The sequence below is a fragment of the Macaca nemestrina genome, chromosome 8, assembly GCF_043159975.1.
Source record: "Macaca nemestrina isolate mMacNem1 chromosome 8, mMacNem.hap1, whole genome shotgun sequence".
Taxonomy (NCBI): domain Eukaryota; kingdom Metazoa; phylum Chordata; class Mammalia; order Primates; family Cercopithecidae; genus Macaca; species Macaca nemestrina.
In genome coordinates this window covers 39,253,770-39,279,315 of record NC_092132.1, presented here as the reverse complement: position 1 = coordinate 39,279,315, position 25,546 = coordinate 39,253,770, and the positions used below count along the sequence as shown (strand labels likewise).

General features: G+C 36.1%; 1 pseudogene; it reads left to right on the top strand.

Moving 5' to 3' along the window:
* The first annotated feature begins 12,226 nt into the window (after positions 1-12,226).
* LOC105476131 (monocarboxylate transporter 14-like) overlaps positions 12,227-25,546 on the top strand; it is a 39,436-nt pseudogene continuing 26,116 nt past the window's right edge.

Genomic DNA, 25,546 nt, shown 5'->3' with positions numbered 1-25,546 from the left:
ACAATGGCAAGATGATAGAGAAAGAAACATTCATATATATTTTACAGCTAATCCTTTTAGTTATCTAATGTTTAATATTTTAATGCCAGAATATATTATTGAAAAGCTTATAAAGATGCATATATTGAAGATGAGAGATCAAAATTGTTTACTGATAAAATATACTTTCAAATTTGTAAACTACCTGCCCTATCATTGTATAGAGCTGACTTTCTCTTTGAAGTAAAAGAAGCTATTTCCACCTTCTTCTTTATATGTGTCAGTGTATCTCTTTTCTTTTCATTTATTTTTTAATGTATGATTCTGTTCTCATTCATTGTCTAAGCAATCTAATCTTGGATCCAGAACTTGAAGGCTTAGATCTAGAATTTGCTTCAGACGTATTATCTTTATGCTGCAAAGTCTGATTCACCATTTGGATGTGTTTTCTTTCTTTAAACAGGGAAATAAAGAAAAGTTAAAGAAAGCTCAGGAAAGGGAGGAAAAGAAGGGTAGGGAATGGGAAAAGAAGGAAAAAGAGAGAGGAAGGAAGCAAGGAAGGAAAGAGAAAGATTTATGGAGAGACTGAGAAGAGAAAAGGAAACAGGAGTGGAGGGGAGGAGGGAAAAGAAGAGGAAGAAATAAAAAAGAAGAGATGCTATATGTTATGCTACCAGTCATCTTCCTATTGCTCTTCAGCATTAGAGAAGATGAGGAGTCTGGTTATCGTGGTGAAACAAGCTTCCAAGCAGGATTAGAAAAGTAATCAATGGCAAGACAAGTACTATTGATTGCCACTACTCCTGCCCGCCCTCTTGCAAATAGATGAAACCCAGCAACTCAGTTATCAATGGCAAAGCCACTTATAGCACTGAGAACTACACTGATGAAAGAAAACCATGCTAAATGATAGGATTAAAGGCTTCTTATGTCTTTTTAAAGTGTAATGTATTTTATAAAAATAGATGAATATTGACTGACTCATTACCTTTAGTATGGTAGAGAACTAATTACTAATGGGTGCTTAAATGTCACATTAATGACATAAAGTAAATACCATAACTTCTTTTCCTACCAAGAGTTTTTCCATGTGTCATAGATACTATCTAGTTTTTAAATATTGGTTTACTTCTTCTTTAACTCTGAGTCAAAATTTAAAAACAGATTTTTAAGGATAGAAAATACTAGAACACTCAAAAATATTAATCTCTGGGATGCAATATTTTTTTGTTTCTAATCCCAAGTTAGCTGCTAAGTTAACTATTAAGTAAATGGTTTTGGCTTTCCAGGCTGTTAGGCTAAATGAGTATATGTAGAACATATGTTTTCAACTTAACAATTACACATACAAAGCTGTCACTCCATAGCTAGTATTCAGCTTCCCTCTGCAGCTGACCTTCAAGGCATTGATGATCTCGGGTAGGATGCTGAGACCACACAGGCAAGAGTAAAAGTGAAGATAGAGGGTGTTAACAAATTTGTATTTAGAGAGGGATGATGAAGAATGCTTAGCTCTCTTTGGGGGCCTAGAGCTAGTTTCTATTTGTTTCCTGGTCAAATAAACTTCCTCACATTTTTCTGTAATCTACTAGGTTACCTTCTTGCTAATTATGCCTATGAATATTCCCTTTCAGGGCATTTGCAGAGGAGGAGACGCCTATGTGGCCAACTCCTAGTTAGGATCCGTGATGTAACCTCTACATTTTAGGTTACTTCCTGAGCATTTAGAAAAATATATATATTTCTCACCCTTTTTTACAGCCAAGTATGGCCATGTGACTAAATGCTGGCAGCATGACTAAATTTTGGCAAAAAATTCGTGTGGTAAATTTTGGTGGTTCTCGCCAGTGTGTCTCTTTCCCACGGTGTCCTTTACCTCTTCTTCCATGATACTGTTTGGAATGTGAACTCTGTCATATTGGATTACGAGCATAAGGCCCCATGGAGCTGGACAGAGCCTGGAATCCCTAAGGACTTCACAGAGCAGAGCTGCCGTAACAACCACGATTTACGTACCTGTAGACTCTTAAATGAGAGAGGCATAGACTTCCATCCTCTTTAAACGACTGCTTTGGTTGTTTGTTTAATCTCTCACACCTAAAGCAAAACCTTTCTAGTCTAACAACACAAGATACAACACATATATTAGACCAGAACTTATATACATTTCAACTGATGGTGCTCACAGATGTAATCCAAATGGCAAGACCACCCTGGAATCTGTTTTCCTACGTGGAATGAAAGTATGGACATTTTTTAAGGGTGATGGCAGTCTTACTTTAAAAGCTTTCCTTCAAGACTAGTCTGACCAACATGGAGAAACCCCATCTCTACTAAAAATACAAAAATGAGCTAGGCATGATGGCACATGCCTGTAATCCCAGCTACTCAGGAGGCTGAGGCAGGAGAATTGTTTGAACCCAGGAGGCAAAGGTTGCAGTGAGCGAGATCACGCTATTGCACTCCAGCCTGGGCAACAGAAGTGAAACTCCGTCTCAAAAAAAAAAAAAAACGAAACAAAACAAAACAACAACAACAAAAGAAAACACCACAACCTTCCTTAACTTTCCTTAGCTGGAGTTATTAATCATAAATAAATAAGTAAGGTTCATTTCGATACACACCACTCCTAAGGGTATAATGGCAATTTTAATCTTGGCTGTTTGTCTGGAATAATGTTATCTGACTTTGATATGATCCAAAGAGAATTGTCCTTTTAAAGTGATGTATGATGAGCCTTGATAACCAGACGCATTGACATTTGGGGAGGAAACGGTTTGCTGGCAGCCTGGCCTGGAGTTGCTTGGGCTCCTGGCTTTATACTCACTCACCCAGGGCTGCCACAGAAAACTCACGGCAAAATGTCATAGGCAGAAAACACTCTGATGGAGAGCTAATTACCACTTGGAGAGATTAATTTGATTGCAATGGCTGTTTCATAATATACAGATTCAAAATGAGCATCTTCCAAGTTTCTAAGATGAGCAAAGGGCTATAAATCCGTTTGGGGGGTGGGTAAAATAAGGTGGACTATTTTGTCTTTATAAAATATATACTCTGAAAACAGCTTTGAAGGATTTCAAAGATAAATCAGCAGCCTCTAAACTGTTCTAGAAACATACAAAAGGAGATAATCTGAATTTGTTTCTATTCACTACAAAACTCTAAATGTACCACCAGAATCCTCCTGGCAGGTTGTCAGGGTACCTACAGTCCAGGATTAACAGGGACCCTCTGATATGAGTTCCCTTACCTCTCCTCCCTCTCTCCTCCAAATGTTATTCTTGAGAAGGACTCATGCTCTGAAGCAGCCCTGTTTCTTGGAAGCTTTCAGTCCTCCCTGGGGTCTCCAGGACCCTGCTGCATCAGCCTGTTCCATTTCCTTCATATAGTCAAACTCTTCCTTTCACTTCCTCCCCTCTGCCAAACTTCAAATAAATTCAAACTACCTCTTCAACTCCTCTCCCGACCTAAGCTAACTACTTTCTTCCTTTGACTGCAAAACTTCTCAAAAGAGCATCACTCTTTGTTGCCTCTCCTTTCTCTCGCATTCTCTATAGTGCCTCCTGTAATCTGGGCAGTGTCCCCACACCTAATGAAACCGCTCTACCAAAGTTCACCAAGACTGTGCTAAATTAAAAAATACTTTCTTAAGCCTCATTCTCCTTGACTACTAGTGTCTCTAACCACCACTGATTCTTGGCCTTTTCTCAAGCCAAGCTCCTCTCCAGCTTGCATCGACCTCTGCAGGGTCCCTCATTACTGGCCATGCCTTCCTGAAAACTCTTTCCTCCTTTGGCATCTTTACAAGATACCCTGACCTGTTTCTCCTCCTCCTCCTCTGAATTCTGATGCTGCTTTTCTAGCATGTTTCCATTTGTACAACATTTAAATATAAGTCTTCCCTAAAGTTTACATTTCAGAACATCATGTTTCTTACTATGGTATATGTGCTATTGCATCAGAAATACTATTTCTATAGTCATAACAAGCTCCATGCAATTCATTCTCAAATAAAATGTCTCAAGTCCTGAAATCTCTTTCAAGCCCCAAGTAAGATAACCTTTGTACATTTTATATGATTGTGTTAAAGCATAAAAATCAGGGTGTTTCAAACAGAACACATCATCTTACACCTTAATTCTATCTCTTGTCCTTTTTCTACATGTCTCGTTCAATAACCACTTCATCATTTTTATTTCTAAGCTTCACAATACAAGTGTTATCGTCTATCCCTCTAACTCATGATCCATTCCTGGCCCTTGTGACCATTGACTTAACTCTAAATAAGTACAAGGGATTATGTCAGGTGCTGGGCAGATGCAAGGATCAAGTAAAAGCTTCCCGAGGATGCCTGCGAGTTGATGGCAGCCCTAACAACAATGCCCACACAATGCTTCTTACATTTATCCACTTGTTTTCATTCTGATAGACTCTAATTTGAGCCCTCCTAAGCTCTCCCACTGTCCATTGTTACAGCCTCACAAGAGAGTTCACTCTCTCCATTCTCTTCTCATATCCAAGTGATACTCCAGGTTGTTTCCATAGTTACCAATTCTAAAAGAAATTTAATCCAGTTATTTGTCTAGTTAAAAAGCAAAAAAGCCTGCTGTACCTCTCCACTGCACTCAGAACAGAATTCATACTCCTGCCTAGAACGTATATCTCAATACAATGTATTTGTATAGTCAACAAAAACCATTGAGCATGCTGGTGCCTAGACACAATACAGCTGCTTGGGGCACAGAATTTCTGCCCTTATGAGGTTCAAGTTGAGAAGCTAAGAATCACAGGCCCAAAAATAATTTTTAATAAAAATACCCCAACAATAGAGAGCTAGAACTGTTAATGTAGTAATAATTTTTTTAAGTCGGTTGACAATAATTCAAAAGTAATTCCAGTCTTTCTATGTTCTTCTTGGAAAACATTATCAGAAATTCAATTTATGTTCTACAGCAATATCCCACACAAAAAACATGTTTTCCTCTCTTGTCCATTAAAATTCTCTCTTTCCCTGCAAATGCTTTAGAGACTGTTCTTAAAAATTCCTCCTCAGTTTACCCAAGTAACTTTTCAGTTTTTCTTTCTGGCTTCAGATTTAGATGTTATTTTTTAATCAATTGCATGGATTCATTATCACAAAAGCAAACCCAGGAACAAACCCTTTTCTGCAGCGCCTCTAGTCCTGTTTGTCTCTGCCTTTTGTCACAATTATCCCCAGAAAAAGCCCAGGAAAAGGAGCTGGCAAAGAAATAACACTACTTGAGTTAAAAAAAAAAAACAAAAAAACCAAAAAAAACAAAAACAAAAAACACTAGAAAGGCAACTTGGGAATGCTGACATATTAAAATTATCATGTCCTCAAATAAAAAATTACAAAGGAATTTTCTTGCTGGAGTTATCAGTGCTGAGAGGGGGAGGAAGTGGGGCACACTAGGCAGAGATGGTTCCTCAGAGGAGGAGATGCCTAGTTGAACATGAACACATGAGTTAACCCATGGAGAGCAAACTCAGAAAAGCCTCACATTTCAGGCAGGTAACAGGATAAACCTGGAAGTCAAACAATGTCAGGACCTGAGCCGCCAGGCTGGGAATATGGAACATAGTTGCAGGTCTGGAGCCACAGAGTGACCTAAAAAAGAAAAAGCAGCAGAACTGCTGGCCTGCACATGGATTCAGTATTGAAAGAGAATTGAACAATTCAGGATCAGGCACAGAAGGAATTCAGTAATAAAGACCAAGGAAGTAGCCCAGCGCTATCAACTGCTGCCACAGTGTGTGTGCGGTGTGTGTGTGTGTTTTCAGGCAGCAGGAGTGATACAGGAAGTGGTGATAGCTGGTAGCAGAGAAAACCAAAATGGAGATAAGTGGAGGCTACATAAGGCAAATGTGCAGAGTCACCCCACAAAGCTGAAGATTTCAGATGTGTCAGTTAACTTGAAAGGCCTGTGATTCTGACTAATCCTCTGGATCCCAGATGCATCATTAGCTCGTAAGTGGAACCCCTTTTAAATGAGGGTTGGGGATGCCAACTTCATTGGAGTACTTCCTACTTTAGAAAGGATGGGCCCAGAAATTCAAATGAAGTTTAAATATTTGCTTACTGCTTGTAAATGAAGCAAGCTGTGAGTTTCAGGGACATGATGGGGCAGAGAAAATATTGGGTCACTATCTCCCACCTTTCCTGCATTATACCCCACTGCCAGTTTCTTAATTCGCTTTTAAATTCTTGGCATGTTATCCAGGGGCTCAGAATTGCCCAATACATAATCGTAATCCTTTTTCACAATACTGTGTTCTCATTGGTATGGTCAACCTCATTTATCTTACTTTATTTGGTTAGTATTTTGTGCATTTAAGTTTTTTTATGTTATAATATATCAATATCCATAAAACCACTAGCCAAATCAATAATGCCTATCAATTTGGGTAGATGGGAAAGGAACTTCTAAGGATTTAGCAAATAATAAGCTCCAAAGCACTTGCAGAAAAAGGGGGAATTTTAGTGAACAAGAGAGGAAAAATTTTTTGTGGAGCATTGCTGTAGGATATAAATTGAATTTCTGATAATTTTTCCAAGAACATGTAAAATTAACATCTCCCTATTTTTCCCTCCCTCAATGCCCCCAACTATCCTGTTCAGAATAGGATACATACCATCCAGAATGTTTCTTGTTACATTGTTTTTATTGCATGTTGGTATGTTTAAACCATATTGTTTGATGTTGCCTCTTTTTCAATTCTAAAAAATGGGTATGCTGGGGCTGGTGGCTCGCCGTGTAATACCAACACTTTGGGAGGCTGAGATGGGTGAATCACCTGAGGTCAGGAGTTTGAGATCAGTCTGGCCAACATGGCAAAACCCCGTCTCTACTAAAAATACAAAAATTAGCCAGGCACGGCGGTGCATGCCTGTAATCCCAGCTACTCACAAGGCTGAGGCAAGAGAATCGCTTGAGCCAGGGAAGGTGGAGGTTGCAGTGAGCCAAGATCGCGCAACTGCACTCAAGCCTGGGCGAAAGAGTGAGACTCCATCTCAAAAATAAATAAATAACTGAATAATAAAATTAAAATTAAAAGAGGGTACATTATTGTGAAAAGTCCTCAGTGACTTGCTTTTTCATTCAATATTATGCTACTGAAATTCAATTATGTTGATATGTTTAGCCATAGGTCATTTATTTTCATGGCTCTATACAAGCCCATTGTGTAAATGGATTATTCAGCTCTCCAGTCAGACCACTCCCTGAACACACAGACACCAGCTTCTTTGCTTTTCTTTTCTGTTTTAATTTTGGGGGCTACGTGCAGGTGTATATATTTATGGAGTACATTAATTTGATATAGGCATTTAATACACAATAATCACATGATGTAAAATGGGTTATTCATCCCCTCAAACATTTATCCTTTGTGTTACAGACCATCCAACTATAATGTTTCAGTTATTTTTAAATGTCCAATTAAATTATTATTGACTGTAGTTACCCTGTTGTGCTATCAAATACTAGTAGGCCTTATTCATTCTTTCTAATTTTCTATATATTTTTTGAACCCATTAATCATCCCCAGCTTCCCCCCAGCCCTATACAACCCTTCCCAGCCTCTGGTAACCATCCCTCTACTCTCTATGTCCATGACTTAAGTTGTTTTGATTTTTAAGTCCCACAGATAAGTGAGAATATGGGAAGTTTGTCTTTCTGTGTCTGACTTATTTCACATAACATAATGACCTCCAGTTCCATCCATGTTGTTGCAAACAACAGGATCTCATTTTTTATGGCTAAGTCCTACTCCATTTTGTATATTTACTACATTTTCTTTATCCAATTATTTGTTGAAGAACATTTAGATTGCTTCCAATCTTGGCTACTGTGAACGGTGTGCTACAACAAACATGGGAGTGCAGATACCTCTTCGATATACTGATTTCCTTTCTGTTGGGTATATACGCAGCGGTGGGAATGCTGGATCTTATGGCAGCTCTATTTTCAGTTTTTTGAGCACTCCAACTGTGCTCCATAGTGGTCACACTAGTTTACATTCCCACCAATGGTGTACCAGGGTTTCCTTTTCTCTACATCCTCACCAGCATTTGTTACTGCTTGTCTTTTGGATAGAAGCAGTTTTAACTGGGGTAAGATGATATGTCATTGCAGTTTTGATTTGTATTTCTCTGATGATCAGTGATGTTGAGCACCTTTTCATATGCACGTTTGCCATTTGTATGTCTTTTGAGAAATGCCTATTTAAATCTTTTGCCCATTTTTAATCAGATTATTAGACTTTTGTCTATAGAGTTGTTTGAGCTCCTTATATATTCTGGTTATTAATCTCTTGTCAGATGGGTAGTTTGCACACATTTTCTCCCATTCTGTGGGTTGTCTCTTCACTTCGTTGATTGTTTCCTTTGCTGTGCAGAAGCTTTGTAAATTAATATGATCCTGTTTGTCTATTTTTGCTTTGGTTGCTTGTGCTTGTCGTTTACTAAGGAAATTTTTGCCTACACCAGTGTCCTGCAGGGTTTCCCCAATGTTTCTTGTAGTAGTTTCATGGCTTGAGGTCTTAGATGTAAGCCTTTAATTCATTTTGATTTTCATTTTTGTGTATAGCAAGAGATAGGGGTCAGTTTTCATTGTTTTGCATATGCATATCCAGTTTCCCCAGCACCATTTATAGAAAAGAGTGTTATTTCTCCAATATATGTTCCTGGCACCTTTATCAAAAATGAGTTCACTGTAGGTGTGTGGACTTGTTCCTGGATTTTCTGTTCTGTTCCATTGGTCTATGTGACTGTTTTTATGTCTGTGCCATGCTATTTTGGTTACTATAGCTCTTTAGTATAATTTGAAGTCCCAACTTCTTTGCTTTGACTGAAGCTATTATTTCTGCATTTTCTCCCAGACATGAGATGAAAAAGTTTTGGAGTTAGCAAAAAAAAAAAAAAAAAAAAAAAAAAAAAAAAAAAAAAAAAAAAATTAACAAGTATTCTAAATATTTTTTAAAATGTAAAGTAAAATATAGATCTAGTGAATAAACATATGAGGAATGAGAACAGATAAATGAAACTATAAAAAACAGGTAGAAATTTTAGAACTATGAAATATAGTATCTGTGATGAAAAATTTACTAAATGGACTTAAAAGAAAATTAGACCCTGGAGCAAATTAGACACTGGAGAAGAATGGATCAGTGAACTTGAAGACAGGTAAATAAAAACAATTCAAACTGAAGTACGAAGAGGAAAGAAGACTGGAAAAAGATGGAATCAAGTGAGCCTTAGTGACCTATGAAACAATAATAAGCTCTGTATTATATGTATAATTGGAAGCCCACATGAAAAGGAGAAAGGTAAAAATAAGTGGCAGAAAAAAATGGTCCCCAGTCTCCCAAATTTGACAATATAAACCCACATATTCAAGAGTTTACCAAACCCCAAACAGGGCAAACCCAAGACAGGAGAGGTAAATGGCGAGTATCTTTAACCTTTTCCTTAAATGAGTGTCATAAGGCAATGGCTCAGAATGTGTTTTCAAAGATACATTTATTGGGTTTAAATATGAGCTATTTAATTTACTAGTTGTGTCAATGTGAGCAAGTTACCTAACTCCCCTGTACCTCAGTTTACTCAAATGTAAGAACATATGTGAGAGCATTCGTAGTAACTATTTTACAGATCGTTGTGAAGGTTACATGAGTCAATACATGAAAAGCATTTAGAGCATAGCCTTGCACATAGTAAGTACTCAATAATCTAATTTTAAATAAAAGTAGAAACTTTGATTAAGAGAAAAGAGAACAGGTACAGAGAGAAACAGGGCGTTATGAAGATGATATGCAAGAATTTTGAATTTCATGTATATGAATCTAAGTTGCCAGTTTCTGTGTTTATTAACTGTCTATACATATGGTTCCAAATCCTAAAACTCAACAAATCTAAATGAGTAGTTGTTTTATTCAAACATAATGACAATTCCAATTTTTCAGAATGCCAATGTTATTGATATTAAATACGCTAGTCGTAACAATACTTTTTTTGGCATAGCATATTGCTCCCAAACGTGCAGAGCATCTATGACATGAAAATTGAATCTTAATGCTATGGTTATTCTGCTTCAATTTCAAATGCCCTTGTAATTTTTAGAGGAAGTTTTTTGTAATCTACAGTAATAGATGATCTATAGGTTAACAGGCACAAAATAGATCAGGTTATATATTTACAGTGTCTTTAAAACAATATGTAGTATTGTTTAATAGTGAATTATTTTCTCATATTAAGGACCTATTATGTGTGTGGGACACATAAGTGCACAAAACAAAATCATTATCTGTTCCTAAAACTTATATTCTGAATGTTCTCAACTGAGAGGTCACTAATACTTCCTAGACAACTCAACAACAACAACAAAATAGCTGCTGAAAAGGATTTTGAAGCATTTCATGATTGATTTCTAAGAAAACAATTTTGCTGCTTTCCTTCTAGCTTCCTAATCACCCATCTACCTTATGTGCTCTTCATCCTTCTGCATACATAATGTAATTATAAATATCATCACCAAACCCTGGGATTCACATTCTTTTCCATTCATTTTTCTTTCTTAAAAAATATTTTCATTTCCCTTTTATTCACTTCTTTCATATCTTTAGTAATCATCTCTATCCTGATAGTAGCTCGATGGCATGTTAAGAACATTGGATGAGTTGATGGCCAAAAAATCTGGGAGGTAGTTCTAACTCTGACACTAAATTGCTTTGTGACTTTGCGCATATTATTTAAGCACTTGAGGCTCAATTTCATCATCTTTAAGTTGAGAAGATTGTACCAGATGTCATCTAAAGTTCCTTCAAGCAATAAAATACTGTGATTCTCTGAATCTCAAATAGAAATCTTCATTACTGTGTATCATTCACAATCTATTCCTACAATCCCAGCTGTCTTTAGGGTATTTTCATTTGGATGTCTCATAGCCTAAAATTTATTATGTAAAAAATTGAGGAAGCCTAAAATAATTTGTTGCTGACCAAACTTCCTCTTCATCGTCATTATCCAGTTCTAACTCATTCACTGTGTTCTTTTAAACCCATGAGAAATTACCTTCCCCCTTGCCACTCCAAACCCAGCTAATCTTTTTATTTTTAGTTTTTTGGACTGCTCGTTCATCTCCAGATCAAACCTTTGGTAACATTTATAAGAGTTTCCAAAAAATTTTTTCAATCAGTGCCAGACTTAAGAGAGAAATAGTGCCATAAGGTCTATCCTAGAACTGAAATATTGATACAGTTTCTGAATTTGCGTTAGGATTGGTAAATAGTTAACTCCATTTCTGGAAAGTCTATTCCCTTTCTCCACCTTACTTCTTTCTCTTTGTCATTCTTGATACCATTGAAATGGGCAGGAATAAAATACAAGTGAATGTAAGTCATGTTTATCACCAAAAGCTTTTCCCCTGAGTCCCAAGTATAAGAAGCAGAGGTGGAAACTGCAGGTGGCAGTTGGAGGAGGGGATGGAAAACAAAGCAAGGGAGAGGAGGATGCTTCCCAGGACTCACCCTCTTCTTAGTTTTGTGTACTTATTTCTGAAGAAAACTGAACTTAGCAGAGATCTTATTAGAAAATGTGAGGGCATTCAGTGGGTAAGAATGTAAATTAGCACATCCATTAAGGAAAGCAGTTTGAGGGTTCCTCAAAAACTGAAAAATAAAACTACTGTATTATCCATCAATCATTTGGAACATTTTTAATGAAACAAAAGAGAAACCCAGGTTTGCAACCAAATGCCAACTAGCACTCAATCTATTTAAATATGGTTCCCCAAATCCTGGTTTCCAATTTAAGCTAGAAGAAAAATAAAACGTTTCTGAAGGTTCCTAGAAATAAAACGTTCCCCAGGGTAAGAATACATTTACTAAGCCACTCTAATATCAGAAATATATTTTTTTTGTTATCTGGGATGTGAGGAGAAGAATGAAGAAGAGGGGCCAAATACATTGCTATCACTATGTATTTCATAAAATAATTTTCATTCGGAAATATTCTTTGACTGCTCACAGGTGCCCCTCCATATACTTACAAAAAAAAAAACTGTTTAAAAATTCTGATATTTTTATAACTCCAATCCTAGACCTGGTAAATACAGGATGCCCCCAAACAACTAAGCAGTTGGATCTAACATCAGTCTCCTCTTCTTTTAACATGTGGCACCCCCTCGCTATTGTCTTGTGAAATAATATCACTTCCAAAGTAGGAATGCAGACAGGCATTGCCTTACAACTGTCAGCTTACACCAGACTTGATGTGGGCAGGTAAATAAATACAGTTTTGCTGGAAGATGCCATAACAGTGTTATACCTCTTGTACCTGGAAAGTTGTAACACTTTTCTTCTTGTCTGAAATAAACACTTTTACACAGCCCAGTAGAAGTGTAAGCAAAATTAATGAAATACTTCACACTCGCCCCTTTATAAATGAAAACGATCACATTTACCACTTGTAACTTACATGCAATTGCTTTACCTGTAGCAGTGATGAGTTTCCATGAGAGTCTAAGCATATATTTTTCCCTACATTTTCATCTATTAAGACGGTTGTTGGCTAGGATCGAGAGATATATTCTCTGTAGCACAGTTCCTCTTTTCTGAAGATCTCGTTAAATCAAGCAGACATGACCAATAAAATAAGTGAAATGATGCCCTTCCACAAATGCACACAGCAAGATCCAAGTGTAATACACAAAGAATAAGGATAGCTGACATGCACTGTGTGCTTACTGTATGGCCAGCACTGTACATAAAATAATCACTTATTCAACAACAGTTGATCTTTGAATAGAAGATTAGAGTAAGCATCCTAGCTTTGTTCCAAGTATTAGAGAGAAAGAGTTGCATACTTCACTATTAAATATTATGTTCATTGCAAGTTTTTAAATAAATGTTCTTTGTCAGATTGAAAAAGTTCCTCTTTATTCTTAGTTTCTGAGAGTATTTATCATGAGTGGAGGTTGAATTTTTTCAAACACTTTTTGCATATATTGAGATAATCTTATAGATTTTTTCTTTATTCAGTTAAGGTAAATTAAATTGATGAATTTTCTAATATTAAACCAAGTTTATATTCCTCTGTTCATTCATTTATTCTTGATCAGCCTAGCTAAGGATTGATCAATTTCGTTAATGTTTTCAAAATCCATTGTTGGCTTCCTATGTCACTAATTATTTGTTCTTATCTTTATTATTTCCTGGTAGTTCCTTGCATTTATTCTGTTCTTCTTTTCTAGCCTCCTAGTGTAGAACCTTATGCCATTAATTTTATTCATTTCATTTTATTTTTATTATTGTTTTTAGAATTTTTGTGGCTACATAGTAGGTGTATATATTTATGTAGGACATGAGGTGCTTTAATATAGTCATGCATTGTGAAATAAGCACATCATGGAGAATGGGGTATCCATCCCCTCAAGCATACACCAGACTTGATGTGGGCAGATAGATAAATACAGTTTTGCTGGAGGATGCCGTAACAATGTAAAAACGTTATACCTCTTATACCTGGAGAGTTGTAACATTTTTCTTCTTGTCTGAAATAAACACTTTTACACAGCCCAACAAAGGTGTAAGCAAAATTAACCAAATACTTCACAAATACTCTCTTTTGAGTTACAAACAATCCAATTACATTCTTTAAGTTATTAAAAAAATATACAATTAAGTTATTACTGACTATAGTCACCCTATTGTGCTATCAAATAGTAGGTCTTATTCATTCTTTTTATTTTGTTTGTGCTCATTAACCATCCCTACCTCCCCTCCAGCCCCCAACTACACTTCCCAGCCTCTGGTAACCATTCTTCTAGTCTCTATCTCCATTAGTTCAATTGTTTCGATTTTTAGATCCCACACATAAGTGAGAACATGTGATGTTTGTCTTTCTGGGCCTGGCTTATTTGACTTAATATAATGATCTCCAGTTCCATCCGTGTTGTTGCAAATGACTGGATCTTATTCTTTTTCATGGCTGAATAGTACTCCATTGTGTATATGTACCACATTTTCTTTATCCATTCGTCTGTTGTGCTGCAACAAACATAGGAATGCACATATCTCTGCAATATAGTGAATTCCTTTCTTTTGGGTATATACCCAAAAGTGGGATTGCTGGATCACATGGTAGCTCAATTTTTAGTTTTTTGAGGAACATCCAAACAATTCTCCATGATAGTTGTACTAATTTATATTCCCACCAACAGTGTACAAGGGTTCCCTTTTCTCCACATCCTTGCCTGCATTTGTTATTGCCTGTCTTTTGCATATAAACCATTTTAACTGGGATAAGATGACACCTCATTGTAGTTTTTATTTACATTTATCTGATAATCAATGATGTTGAGTAACTTTTAATATGCCTGTTTGCCATTTGTATGTCTTCTGTGAGAAATAGTTATTGATTTCAGACCTTTCTTTTACACTGATGTAAGCATTTAAATCCATAAATTTCCCTCTTTGCAGTGCTTTGGCTGCATCCCACAAATGTTGACATGATGCATTTTTATTGTCATTCAGCTCAAAGTATATTCTTGTTACTCTTCTGATTTTCTCTTTCACAATGAATTATGTAGAGATACGTGATTTAATTTCCATATATGTTGTGATTTCCTGATTACCTTCTTGCTACTGATATATTTTCCCCTTGGAAAAAAATATACAATCTCTCCAGCGATTTGTTTTATGGGCTACCATATATAGCTTGGTAAATGTACCATTTGCACTTTTTAAAATGTGTATTTTGGACTTGTTGGGTTTGGTGTTGTATAAACATATGTTAGGTGAAGATAGTTGATAGGTTTGTTTGGATCAACATTGTCATAACTGATTTTCTCTCTAGTTCTTCTATCAGTTGCTGAGTGTGGCTTTAAAATCTCCAAATCTGATTATGGAATTGTTATTTTCTCTTTTTCATTATATCATGTATTTTAAAGAAGCTTAAAACCTTTAAATATCACTTACCCTGCTGTCTTCCATCGTTTCATATGTGTTTTTGCTCTACACATGTGTTTCTGCTGTTTTACTTTTTACAATTATTTTTTACAGTTAATATGAATTTATAACAACATACAAAAGTACCCTCTTTCTCAATTTCAACTTTTCTATCTGAGATTATATTCCTTCTAATTGGAAATTTTCTTTAGGGTATTTGCTTTTTTAATTATTATTTTAAAATTGTGCTTTGTTTCAAGTGAGAGTCTTCTTGTGACAAATTACATTCAGTTTGTTTGAAACATACTTATTTCCCTTTCATTTTTGAGAATTATTTTCAATGGATATAGAATACTAGGTTGGAAGCTACTTTTATTCAGTTCTTTATGCCTTTTTAATGTTTTCTGGCTTTCCACTGTTTTCTTTATTTATATTGAAAAGACAACTATCAGCCTTACTGTTGTTCCTTTTAAATCACTATGCACTTTTTTCTCACTACTTTTTGCGTTTTGTTCTTTTCTTTGGTTTTAGCGCTTTGAATTTCAGGTCTTCTTTGGGTCTCTTAATCCTGGTTCACCAGGATTTTGAGTTTCCAGGTTGATGCTTTCATCAGATTTTGAAAATTTTTCAACCATTATCTCTTCGAATATTGCTTCTGCAAGATCTCCTCTGTTTCCAGTTGTTCATATGTTAGGTATTTCATGTGGATCCCACATATCTCTTATACACTATTCTTTTAGTTTTCTTATTATATTTTTTCTCTGTGCTTCAGTTTAAGTGATTTCTATTGATCTGAAATATCTAAGCCAGTCCCGCTTTCTTTAGAAGAAAACCTAAAATAGCTTTTTAACTTATTATATCTCAATAAACAACCACCTGTTCTCTCAGTTAAGTAGCCTTCTACAGATTGTTCCAAACATAGATAGCAACTTAGAAGTACTGAATTCTTTTACAAATGTTTTCAGGATATAGCTTTTCAAACTTCCTATTCCCTTTATTTAGCTATTAAATTTGAAGGAAAATACAGATAAAATTCTGTAATTGTTTCATCCAGCACTAAAATTATATTAACATTCCACTTACCAATAATAAGGCCCAAGTAAACAAAAGAAATGGGAAATACTATCACATCTACAATTTCTAAGTCAGGTTCCCTGGTTCATCTGGTTGATGAACATTAGCCAGTATTGACCATGATAACAACTGATATACTGACTCAGAAAAAAAGAGAAAAAATTACTATCCACTTCCACCTCCTACTCCATTCCTAAGTGAGAAGAAGTTCTCCTTCATTGACTCCAGAATTTCTGCTTTAATGATTCCAGGGACAAAGGATTAGAGCTGAAATATGTGTATCTTACACAATAATATTTTAATTTGGAAAGAGAAAAAATAAGAATTAGTAACAACCCAGATAAAAATGTCTCTCGGCCGGGCACGGTGGCTCAAGCCTGTAATCCCAGCACTTTGGGAGGCCGAGACGGGCGGATCGCAAGGTCAGGAGATCGAGACCATCCTGGCTAACATGGTGAAACCCCGTCTCTACTAAAAAATACAAAAAAATAGCCGGGCGAGGTGGCGGGCGCCTGTAGTCCCAGCTACTCGGGAGGCTGAGGCAGGAGAATGGCGTAAACCCGGGAGGCGGAGCTTGCAGTGAGCTGAGATCCGGCCACTGCACTCCAGCCTGGGCGACAGAGCGAGACTCTGTCTCAAAAAAAAAATAAAAATAAAAATAAAAAAAATAAAAATGTCTCTCTCTTCTTAGATATACAGAATAAGATAATATATATGCAAAGGTTAAAATGCAAAAATAAAAACAGAAAGGGAAAAGAAAAGTATTTCTATTCCCTTGTCTAATCCCATCCTGAGAATTCATTTTTGTAACTTATCACTTTAGAGACCCCACAACATATCCAGCCCATTTAAATTTATCCATCCACTCCCCAATAAACAAATCTAATTACTTGTAACTTATATCTATTAGAAGAAAGTAGGTAGCTTTCTAAGAATGCTTCTGTTTATTCTCTTTATCTGAGAAAATAGTGTACATTGAAACTATAATGTCTTAATAGGAATGATAGAAGGCATAAAAGTAGACACAGTGTACAAGCATTAGTTGCCCAAGAAGAAAATTAACCTCCAATCTGACATATTTGAAGTGTCCTAGAGAATGGAAGCAAGACTTCCATTTAGCAATTAATTTGAACCAATTTGTAGACATGTAAACCAGTGTTAGAAAATGCACTGTGGAAGGAATTGCTGGAGCAGAGGGCGTAATGGCCTCTGCTTTAGATTTCATATAGCTAGAAGCCACAGGGAAAGAGCTTTTGACTTCTTAGAAAAATCTTTCATATGGTGAAAAAACCACTGGAAGATGGAACAAGCTGTCTCAGATGATCATGAGTTCTCCATCACTGGAAGTATTCAAGCATAAGCTGACCACTTGGTATGAACCAAGCACCAAATGAGTAGAAGGAATACATTTCTACCAAGTCCCCTTCCCATCCTAAATTCCCGTGATTCCATAATGATGTATCGAGTAGGACTACAAGGAGGATTAAAAACATATGGGTATAAAAAAATTCTATCTAGAGAATTGACCAAGGGAAAGGAAAGTGACTAAAACAAGGAGAATAACACTGTTGTTTTCATTTGTGGAAATTAAAAACAGTAATTGTAAATTATTTATTACCCCTTACATTATCACTGATTTTAAACAATAGCATTATCCAGGGTAGGAAAACATGTGAGGAAACAGACATTCTCATACACAGGGACAGAAATGCAAATCAACACAACCTTTTAGGAAGCCATTATCAAATAGAAAATACTCAAATTTGTATCTGATAACTTCACATTTAGGAAGTTATCTCATAGAAATATTTAAGTATTATTTGTATATATAATATGTTTATTTCAGCCAAAGAGTAGAAAATCAAAAATTAGCGTTAGTATAAATGCTCATTCAGAGAGGAAGGATTAGATTAATTATAGTATATTTATGTTACAGAATATTTTAAAGTTACTAAAAAAGAATGAGGTCTAACAAAGAACAATTTCACAGCTTATATTGTTTGAGGAAGAAATGTATAAAATATATACATAGTATGATTCTCTCTTATTTTTTGAAACAACAACAACATCAAGACTACTGTATAGGATTGGATTAACACTGGGAAAGTATCCTTAAGAATGCACACCACACCGTTAACAGGAAATAGGAGATGAGATTAAGGACAAAATTTTCACTTCTTAATGTGGATATTTCAGAATTTTACAAAATATTTTTGAAAACACGTTTACAACTTTCGTAACTTTTTTGGGATCCATCACAATTTTAAAACTTCATCTCCTTTGTAGCCACAGCTCCCTGACTAACAATCCCCAAGGATCCTGCAAATTATCAGATTAAGAAACTTTATGCATTCCTGAAAATGCTAACATTCCCTTGAGCCAAAAAACATTAATGTGGAGACAAAAACAAAAACCTTATTATACCTTAAATAGGTTGATTCATTGCCTTCTATTTCTTTGTTTATACATTCATCATATCATTGCTTTATACTCTTAATCACTGAACTCCCAAAAGTCGAAATGAAGAAAACAGAAAAATGGGATTCAAGCTTAATCTTAATTAATAGTAATTTAAGTGATCAACATGGTGTCCAGTGAGTCTTGCAAAGGAGACCTGAGAAAGAATCCTCTCAAAGTAGTAAACATTAACATGGGGTTCCAGATGCATTTCCATTGCATGCCTGGTCTCCTTTGTTGCACGTCAAAAGCATTTAGGTCAACTATGCCAGCTTCCCTTGGTGACTCACAGAGATTACATAAATTGTTAATCATGCCGTAAAACTGTGGAAATGCTTGCTTAAAATAAAACTTATTTCAAGGAGTAGAGATTTTGTTGTTGTTTTTCCAACTTCTGCACAATTTGAGCTTGGCTTTAAAATGTACCATAAAAAAATGAAGCCTTAACATAATTTTATTAAATATTTATTTTTATTTCTTTATTTTTCAGAGAAAGGGTCTTGCTCTGTCACCCTGGCCAGAGCGCAGTGGTACAATCCTAGCTCACTTCAGCTTCTAGCTCCTGGGCTCAAGTACTCTTCCTATCTCAACTTCCTGAGTATCTGGAACTATAGGTGCACACCACCATGCCCAGCAATTTTTTTTTTTTTTTTTTTCGTAAGACAAAGTCTTTCTATGTGGCCCAGGCTGGTCTCGAACTCCTGAGCTCAAGTGATCCTCCAGCCTCAGTCTCCCAAAAAGCTATGATTACAGGTGTGAGCCACCACTGCACCCAACCAATTAAATATTTAATTTGATATCAGACTTCTCTAATGATCTGTAGCTACATGTTAAAATACTTGTGCCACATAGTACAAATGAGCATTTATTCTCTTCAATAGTGAAATGGCATGTTGCAATTATGTCAGTCCCTCATTGTTTTCTATTCTATCTGAAGAAAGACTCTTTCATAATTGACATTCCCCTGCTAACCACTTACATGGCCTAGTAGAGCCATGGTACTTTCATATTATAAATGTCAACAGTTACAAACTGATTTGAATACTTTAAGTTCAATCATATAAATAAAATTAGGTGCTTTGCACTACTAAATCTCAAAAAACAAAGTTTTGCCAAATGATTAGTTGAATTATCAGAATTGATTATTTCTGATTATTCTCTGCTCTAGCTTTGGAATTCCACCCAGTTTTCTTCAGCCTCTTTACACTTTCTTACCACCATACAATCAGTGAAACTGCCACATAGAAAACCTGACTCAAGGCTTTCTCCTGTCATGAGGATTCTACAACATGGGCCTGCAGCTCACCATGGATCTCCAGCACCGACAGTGGAGTGCTTCAGGGTCTGTTCTGTTCTGTTACTATGGCCTAAGGACTTTTCCTTTGGAACGCCCTCTTTTGGGAGTACTCTGCCCTATTCTTAAATTCATTTCCATGGTTTTATTGATTTCCCTTATACAAAAAGTACCCCATCTCGTAGAGTCTTTGTAAATATTTCTAATTTATATTTTCCCTCTTTCTTATTTGAGGATATGATTAAATTGCTCAGCCCATTACTCTCATTTTCTAGGATGCGCTGCCCAGATAATTTGCTCTGTGTTAAGACAGGTTCTCAGTGCGTATATTGTCCCCATGTTCATACTGTGGGACCCTGGCCTGGGGTACTAATTTGGATACGTGTGTCAGTCTTGAGTTAAAGTTGAAAGAGCTCTCTCTATCAATACCACTTATCCCAATGCCAGATATATAAATGAGGCAGACTGTGTCATTTTTGATCAGTGAAACTTATTGGGAAACTACAGATACCATTTAATAGTTAGTGGGCTTCTACCAACGCCACATAGGCTGATATATGCTTTCTCTCTTAATCTCCTACCACCTCTCTAAATTAGATATGTTATCTCCAGCAAACAGGTAAGAAAACTGAAGTCCCACAAGGTTATATACCTTGCCAAGTTCACACAGCTAGTAACTAACAGAAATAGGATTCAGGACCAAGGTTCCTAAATCTAAATCTAATATTCAGTTTTCTTACCATTTCCCAAATTCTGTCAAATGTCAAAAACGGTAAGTACCTACGGAAGTTCAGTTCCTACCTGTCTCTGTTCAACTCTGTGGCTTTATGCTGACCTTCCCTCCTCCATGGCCTAGCTTTTTCCCATCAATAAATTGTTTGCCATTATTTGATGGAGATATTTTTAAAAGTCATGAAACTATGCATAGAAGTAACCACAAAAATAAGCTGTAATGCATGTGCCTTTGTCCTAAAGAGGTAGAATAAATCTAATGAGAATTAACCAATACATTTGGAAAAATCTAATGTGTGTCATTTTTCCTTCGGAGGCTGTGTTGGATACTGGGAATGCATCTACAGTAGGCAGAACATTATAGATAGCCTCAAAAAGGAGGTAGTGGGATTAGTAGATGCAGGTGGATCTGGTCCATTTGAAATATTTCAAAACAAATTGTATATTTAAGTTCAAATGACTACCATAGAGTACTTTGTCATGGACAGAAAAAAAAGAGCTTTTTTAAGGAAGAAGAGTGTTTTCTCATTTATTCTGTCTTGATGAGAAAAGGAGGATGAGAAATCTTTGGTCAAAATGGAAAGAAATAATACCACTATCTGCCTTACTCCTCACATGGGGATCACTGTCAAACTTTGAAAAGGAATGTGTGGTAAAGAAGGAAAATCAAACAGTAATAATTGGCTTGGAAATCTACCAAATACATCCTCGATATTTAGTCATTCAACACAGGTCAACTGTAGTAATCTCAATATGCTTGCATAAGCATATCAGTTCTTTCTCTTTCTCTCTCATCTTAATATAATGAGAATGGGAATATGAAAATGAAGATCCTGTCGGCAGGGGGCAGTGGCGCATGCTTGTAATCCTAGCACTTTGGGAGGCCCAGAGGGGTGGATCGTTTGAGTTTAGGAGTTCAAGACAAGCCTGAGCAACCTGGTGAAATCCTGTCTCCACGAAGAATACAAAAATTATCCGGGAATAGTGGAGTGTGCCTGTGGTCCAAGCTACCCAGAAAGCTGAAGTGGAAGGATTGCTTGAGCCCAAGGAGGCTGATGCTCCAGTGAAGCTGAGATAGCGCCACTGCTCTCCAGCCTGGGCAATAGAGGGAGACCCTGTTTCAAAAAAGAGAAAAAAAAATTCTGTCAAAGAGGAATGCCAGGCTGACTCAAGAGTATCATGTCTTAATGGGCCATCAAGCCAGGGCTGCAACCAGGGCTAAGCAGAAGTCAAAAAAAAAAAAAAAAAAAAAAAAAAAAGGAAAACCAAAACAAGGAGTTGTTCATCAGAACAGGGGAAATTGGGGAGGGGTCTAAATGGTCACCATAGGGTTTTTCGGTGTGCTAACATGAATTGGCAGGATTTTATAGGTGTAATCCTTTTAAGTGAGGATAGAAACAACTAGAAACCAGATAGACAACAAAATTGTTTACTTATCTAGGTGAATGGGTCACTTTCATGTACCTGGACATTTTCTGGTATTTGTTCTAGAGGTATATGGCAGGTTATCCTGGAGTTTTCTGGAATGTTGGATAACCCAGTGTATAATATTCATATGTTACAAAATTATTCAGCAGATTGCATGAACTGCTTAGATGAACAGCTTCTCTATCATCTCATATTCCTTTCCTCTATTGCAGTGAAATGGAAAAAAAAATTAGGCAAAGAAGGAGGAAAACATTTAGAAGAATCATACTCTAAAAAGATTTACTATTGAATTAATTGAAATGTGACAGCCAACGATGTAATTGAATGCATTGCTAGGTGTTTTTTAGATGAAGACTCAAAGTACTAAGTAGATAATCATTATATACATCAAATGGCCAGGCTATTTACATGTCACAAGGACTTTTGAATTTGGCACTGTAAGAAGTGAATCTACATCTTGGCTCTAAGACATTAATAGTCATTTACAACTGAGTGATTTACCTATCCTTTTCATCTCTGTAAGGAGATTAATGATTATGCAGAACTCACAGAGTTTTGGAAGTAAATGAGATGAGTACATCTGGTAATATGTAAAGCCCTATTAAATCTTACTATTGTTATGGACAAAAAATAAAATGAAGGCATTTTCAAAACCACCAAATATAAGAATACAAAGTAGTAAAATAGTATTTAACATAAAAGTTTCATTGTGAATTCATATGTGAATTCCTCATAAATTTTACTCATTTCAGCATTATACTAGTTTATAAACAGGTATTCCTTTCTTTATCATGGAGATTGGTTAACATTAATTTATAGCTCACATAATTCTTTAAGCTTCTTGCTATTATTTAATGTATATATCACATAATGTACTTTTACTACCTAAAATAAACATCTCTAACATTCCAGTAATATTACCTTGCCTGGAGATATTTTTCATAAAAATATCCCCAGTAGGTTTTAGCATGTAGCTGTCATGTCTATGATACAAATAGTATCTAAAAACGAGCCTTTCAGAACCATGATTGTGCTTCACTGATTACAGCAACCTTTTCTATTTTTGGCAAAGGAAACTCATGCCTCAAAGCAGAGGAATCAGGGCCAGATTGAGGAACAGGGAATGTGAAGTTAACACTCTAAAGAAGGTCTGCTTTTTTATCATCCCATAAAATTTGTTTTATAAGAAATATATTCTCCTGATTTAGAGTGACAAAGGAGGAATAAATGTAAAAGGATAGAAAAGTTCTATTTAAGCCTTTTCCCTTGGGCTCCAGAGCAGCTTTTCCCAAAATGTGCTCCAACAAAAAATAGTTCCAAGAGCTCCTCATGGGTGATCAGAACAGTGGAGGGTTCTGTTTTCAAAGAGCCAGCACTCTAATTATTCTCAGGGATTTATAACAAGCATGAGCATTTTTAGTTGTTGCAAAATCCTCCTATAAAGAAAAGTGTTCACCTTTATTTGCACAGCATTTCCTGAAGGCATTTGACCACATCATGTTTTTATTGCTCAACATTGACTATGAATGTTTTGAGAGAGCTCTACGTTACTAAAAAAATCATACATGGAATATAAAAAAGAAAAAGAATGACCTCCAAAGTCAGCAAGCAAGAAACGTAGCATGCAGAATTTGATAGGCAGAGCTGCAGGGATCTAGGACTAAAAAGACTCAGATTTCAGAAGATGTTCCAGTTTTCTGGGGTTTTCTAAACAAAATCTCACTCCTCGGATATAAAACATTCTACCAGGGAGGAATACACACACTCACGCAGGCATGCTCATAAACAATCTAGACTAGAAATCCTAATCAAAGTGATTGCTAATAACTGTACCCTGGTCACTAGCAGAGAAGGCTACGACAATTATGTAAACAAACTTTCAAAAAGATGACACGTTGGAAGCACTTCATGTTCCATCATTTACTGATGCTTCATTGATTTATGTAGCCTAAGTGCAAAATAACAATTTTTTTTTTTCCCACTTTTCAGCTCAACAAGGGATTGAAAATCCTCATTGCATTAAGTGTACCAGTCCATGTTTGGCTACCTACCAGCTGCTTTCCTCTCCTCACTACTAAGACAGCTTGATCCTCTCTTCTAGCCCAATTCTATATTCCTCACACAGAAGAGATTAAAGAAGATACTTGTCAATACTCAGGGTACTTAGCAGCAAATGAAATATGCTGGCAATTGTGCTCGGACAGACCTTGTGCCTGGCTCTACCAATTGGATTACCATCGTATTCCTTAGAACCTTCAAACAAATTCCCACCTTAGACCACAGTTCTTGTTATTAGATCTGTACTCTGTCCCTTGAGCTGAAATCTTTTTCCTGCAAACAGATATATGCCAGTATCTCTAGAACTGTAGTTCGAGTTGAAGCTTATTCACGAGGGCAGTGAAAGCTTAGGTTTTAGAATGGGAACAATGTCAGAGCAGGCCCAGCTACAAGCTGATGTGGTTCTTATCCACTGAAACACTGAACAAGGGAACCTTAAGTCACAACACATAAATAGCCTCAGAATCATATTCGGGGCTAACTCCACAGGTGGGGAAAAGTGGGGTCTCTGTGAAGGTAGATGGTTCAAGAAGAAAAGGCAGGCAGATCTTTGCCTTTCTACTTCTGTTTTTGTTGCTAACCTGAAACTTTTGCCCCTGACTACAGCTGGTCTTACGGCAGCAATGAGGAGTGGAAAAATAAGGAGATAAATAAGAATATTGAAGTCACTTAAACTACCAGGTAATAATAGTCAGATAATCTTGGAAAAAGACTGTTGATATTTGGTCCTAAATTATCTTGGATTTCTGTTACAGTTTTTGCCTGTTTCCTGGGCATTATATTAGCTCAGTAATCCCACTCTACTGCTGCCATCTGCTTCATCTATAATTAGCAGTTATTAGTAGCTTGTTGTGTTACCTCTAGAGAATCCATTTTAAAGACATCCCTGTTCAAAAGATTTACTGTAAGACCCCATATTTCCAACAAAATAAAATGGAAACGCTATTGGGCTATGTGGCTTTCTGCTCTTCAGTTGAGGTCTTGGTTTATGTGCCTGAGCTTATTTTCATGTCAGGATTAGTAAGACTCTACAATCCAATTTCTATTACTCTCTATATTGCACAATAATGGTTTTAAATTAATTCATCATCTCATCATTATTAAATTTTATATGTCTATAAAACTTCCTTTGGGACATGCTAATTTTGTCTTTCAAAACATTTTTGTGGCAACATTTTGTCTTCAAAATTTATGTTTAACAGAAATAAGACATTTTTTAATTTTTAAAGTCTCCAAGTAAGAACCTTGACTATAAATTAGAGGAATAAAACAAAACTGGAAACAGCACTGCTGGTCATCAATCTGCCACATTTTCTATTTGCTCCTACTTACTGAGTATTATATTACACTAAGGGTGACACCTCAGCTTCTTCCTGTGAACATGTTCTGTTGAAAGTGCTACCGAAAAAGGATACTGTTCTAAAGGAGCCCAAAGTCTACATGAAAACTTTAACCTATTTATAATTCTAGTTGTTCACGTTCAGTTTGCTCAAGAACAATAATTTCATTATTTTTTCAGTAGTTTGACTCTTGTTTAAATCTTACAGTACTGGT